The 4,559-nt window shown below is 51.3% G+C and overlaps 1 long non-coding RNA gene across 1 annotated transcript; it reads right to left on the reverse strand.

Annotated features, from left to right (window-relative positions):
* Positions 1–481: 481 nt before the first annotated feature.
* On the reverse strand, positions 482–2,757 carry LOC116908493. Its single transcript, XR_004388988.1, has 3 exons — positions 1,997–2,757; positions 1,610–1,648; positions 482–578 (listed from the first exon to the last, which is right to left on the reverse strand). It is a non-coding gene; the product is annotated as an uncharacterized LOC116908493 (long non-coding RNA).
* Positions 2,758–4,559: the final 1,802 nt, after the last annotated feature.

The following is a 4,559-nucleotide window of genomic DNA, read 5'->3' on the forward strand; positions in this document are numbered from 1 at the left end:
AAGGCCTTGGGATGAATTTTTAATCAAGTACTTACAATAATGGCCAGCAGTGTCAAACATTACCCTAACTCTCCAAGAATGAAGGGAGATCCTGTTTCCGCAGGTGAGACTTTAGGCTTAGAGGGAAACTGTGCCGTTCTCCTAAGGAGTGGTGCTAAGATGGAGACTCACTGTGAAGCACACACTGTTCTCAGCACCACCACAACGGAAAAGGGGATGAGCTAGAAGTCCAAGGGAGCAGGGTCAGTGGTAGGCTCTCTGAAAAGAGCCTGGGCTAGTGCACATGTCACAGAGATGTGTGGGTCTCCACAGGACGGGGAAAAGGAGGGAATCCGCCCACTGACTGAATTCACTGACCTGTGAGCCCTGAAAGGAACTGGAGAGATACAAAGGGTGGCTCTTGTCTGGAGAGGGCATCAGGCATGTCTTTCTCATCTTACTGCCCTCCGACTAGGACAGAGACGGCCCACCCCCAGGCCCACCCCCACTGACATTCAGGGCACCTTCAGAATGCTGTCCTGGTAGACATTCAGTCAGTTGTCGCCTGCAGTGGCTTAATAGACAGCAACCCCTGGGGACTGGAAGAGGCCTACAGTTTGGGTGGAATCACTCCTGGGGCAGCACCAACAGTATATTCATGAGACCCGGCTGAGGTTCAGGGATCTGATTTTTTTTTTTTTCCTTTTAAGACACGGGGTCTTGGAGCTGGAGAGATGGCTCAGTGGTTAAGAGCACCGACTGCTCTTCCAGAGGACCTGAGTTCAATTCCCAGCAACCACATGGTGGCTCCCAACCATCTGTAATGGGATCTGATGCCCTCTTCTGGTGTGTCTGAAGACAGTAACAGTGCACTCGTACACATACAATAAATAAACATAAAAAAAAAAGAAAACATGGGGTCTTTTCTGGAACTCACTACATAGACTTGGCTGAGAATCACCTGACTCTGTCCCTAAGAGACGTGATCAAAAGGCTGTGCCACCACGCCCTGAAGTTCAGGAATCTCAGATAGAAAGACTAGTTTTTTTTTTTTTTTTTTTTTTTTTTTTTTTTTCAGAGCTGAGGACCCAACCCAGGGCCTAGCAAGCGCTTTTACCACTGAGCTAAATCCCCAACCCCAAGACTAGTTTTCTTAAACCAGAAAATGCATAGTTTTAACCAGGGATCCAAGAAAAGTAAGAGGAGACAGAGCAGTTTGTTAGTGTAAGAAGGAATGGCCCAACACGGGGAAAAACTACAATGTCCTGAGTGCTATCTGGTGCCTGATTTCTTTTTCAATCCTAAGAAACCATAGCTCAGTGTTAGAGTACTTGCCTATCAAGCACAAGGCCCCACACTGCATTCACCTGCAATCCTAACACTTAGGAGACGGAGGCACAAGTCAAGGCTGGCAGGGCTACATTTCTAGTACCAGGCTAACTTTACAGTAAAAACCTGTCTCAAAACACCACCGCCCACCAGAAAGAAAAAGTAACAGGGCAAATGCGCCTGTTTAGGAAGTGAACAGAGTATCCCGGAGCACTGGGGCCAAGAGAGGTGGGACAGCTTCACTGAGACAGACTGCAAGATACATAGACACATAGTGGTATGAGGGGAAAGGAGTACTCACCATTCTACCTTGGCGAGGGTCCTGGCTGCCTGCTCGTCACTAAAGGAGACAGAACACAAGAGGAAAGTGTGCTGATCATTAACATCACCATAGAGTCAATAAATGTCACACACGGGTCTACCCCTGACCTTCTCTGCAACTCATTTTCCTCCATCACAGAGGATCCAGCCTCTCAGTAAGTCACCACACCAGTCAGGCAATGGAAGAAGCAACAAGTGAGACTGCCCGGTGAGAATTCCACCACAAAAGTTCCTGAGCAGAAATAAGTATCATCCAAGCTTACTCAGCAGAACCCAAGCGTTCTGATTCCCACTCCAAACCCTGCTCTTTACAAAAGAGAAGAAATGCCAACTCTGAAGAGACAAAGACTGCCCAACTGGGACTCACTTTTGGCCCTGGTAGGGGCATGAATCCACAGGGCTGTTCGGCCATTCTCTGAGTCTAGGAGTAGCACCCACCTGACCTGTTACTGGGGGCAGAGTCCAGAGCAGAGGACAAGAGGGAGAGGACCACAACCTGTGATAAAAGAGCAGCAGGGTTGGCCCGGTCCCGCTGAGCATACTTGAGACCAAGTAGGTGAAGGTTAGAGGGAGGAGGCCACACAACAGGAGCAGAATTAGGCCAATCCGGCCTGGGAGTCAACATCTGTCAAATGGGTCGAATTAACAAGGATTTCAAGTAAGGCCTCCTAGGCCCACTTAGGGAGCCAGGTCTGAGTTTCACTGACACTCCATGTTTGGTATGCTCGAGGGGTGTGCAGCAGAGTCCCACAGGAGGCTGCGGCGATTAAAGCCTCCATTGTGATCCTACCAACCTTCCCTCCCTCACGGGGGAGCCCGCAAGCGGCCAGCCGGAGGTGCTGCCTCACGGCTCACTGGCACGCAGCCTGAGAAACAGAGAGAGGGAAGGGAGCGACCAGGACCAGGCCTAGGAGGCCCGGGGTTTTCACAGTTAGGGACTCTGGTCTTGGGGTGGGGGGTGGGGGAGGACGCGCTAAGCAGGGAGGAGATCCAGGTGCCCAGGTTTTAGGGGCGGGGCTAAAGGCTCGGAGGCGGAGCCCCAAATGACAGAGGGCGGGACTCAGGAGAGCCGGCGAGGGCCGGGCAGGGCTTGGTCGTTGTGGTTCCCAGGCTGGCAGTGCACGGGGTACAGTGACTCACCCAGGCGGCGTTCGCCCGACCCTCCAAAGCCGCGCTCTCACCACTTCCGTCTCCCGCAGCTGCTGAGGCCGCGCAGCTCGAACCCCACCACGGTCCCTTCTCCCCAACCAATCGTATCTCCAGCCTCTACCCGCCCTGGCCAATAGCCACGCGAAGTCCCGCCCTGCCTTACCACGCAGCCGCCGCCCTCACTCTCCACGCTGCTCACTGGCCCAGTGGGCAGACGCCCTCTCAGCCTGTAACCTATCCGGCACCCAGAGACCGGACGGTACCTGGAGGGAGGAGGCTTGGCGCCAGAGAGCAGACGCGACCAATAGGAAATCACAGCGCGTCCCTCTGGCAACCAATGGGAGAGGAGTAAGAGGGGTCGCAGACTACGGCTCCGGGGGCAGGAAGTACGGCGGCCTGTCGCCTACTGGTAGCGCAATTGGAGGGCGGGACATTGCGGGGGAATGTTAGCAGTCACTTCCGGTGACGACCCCGCCCTAGTGGTAGTTCTCAAGTGACCTCGCGGTGGCCCCGCGATTTAATCCAGTCGTGTTTCTGTTTCGCTCCAGTAATGCGATAATGGAAGGGCAGCTTGCGGGCTAGGGAAGGGGAAGGTCCCTTCCCATCTTTTCAGTTCCATCACTCTCGTGCTTCATCCCCTGGTCGATGGAAAAGAAAATACTTCTGGAATTTTTTTTTTTTTTAAGTCTGCGAAAGAGAAGAGTTGAGTTCGCGGACTGCTGAAGCTTGAAATGGAAAACTTGAAAGACCTTCCAAGAAGGCCTATGTAAAGCAGCTCTCGGACGGGCAGCGCTGGCGTTTCCCTTGGCGTAACTGGACTGGATCTCACGACCTACAATTGTTAACGACCGACCTTGCCGTCCTTCGAGACCTGCATTGGCCGCCAATCCTGAGTCTTTCGGCCAAAAGAGAAAAACTGGATCTGACTGCCATTAGCTAGCTGCGGCTTCCTAGTCTGTAAGGGGGTAGAGGAACAAGACCGAAGCGCCCTCCACCGGGACTGAAATCACCAGTAACGCTGGAGGTCTCGTGATCCGCGCCCCTACTAACTAAACAGAAATGGAAAAGATTCCGATTCTCGACAGATAGTGTAGGTTCTGGAGTGGGTCTCAGCGCTCAAACACCAGGCTAGTGTCCTTAGATTTTAGTTTATGAAGCACTGGAACTTTTAGTACAGTTACTAAGTCACAGGAAACAGATACCTCTCCTGAGTTCACTGTTTCAGTTCCAGGATCTAGAACCGGGGTCTAACCTAGCAAAGGCTTGATACTGACTCTCCTTGGGGACTATGCTGTTTTGTCTCGTTTTTTCCTATGTCCCCAGCACTTTAATTACAGGACTGTCAGCATTTGTTCAGTGCTCTACCAAAAGCTTCATGGAATTTAGAGCTTAATTCTGCATATCTATTTACCCAAATCTGGGGAAAACCGGAAGTCAGAGGTTGCCATGTAGTTAATACCTTGATTTACGCAAAAGCAGCTACAAAATGAAGGTACTGTTTATGGGAAGCGTAGAGGCTTGAGGCTCAGAAAATGGAGGCAGAATAAAAAGTCAAGATGGACAAAGCCAGGCTGTGTTGTAAGCGGAGTGAACTCTATTAAGGGAATTTTTCCTTTCTGTTTCCTACTAAAAACCAGAAACCAGTACCCTGAGTCATAGGAGCTATGTTTCCAGAAAATGCGTAAAAATACAGAGACACGCGCAAGGCCCTGGGTTCGATCCCCAGCTCCGGAAAAAAAAGAACAAAAAAAAAAAAAAAAAAAAATACAGAGACACCTGGA

Source organism: Rattus rattus, chromosome 9 (genome assembly GCF_011064425.1).
Source record: "Rattus rattus isolate New Zealand chromosome 9, Rrattus_CSIRO_v1, whole genome shotgun sequence".
NCBI lineage: Eukaryota > Metazoa > Chordata > Mammalia > Rodentia > Muridae > Rattus > Rattus rattus.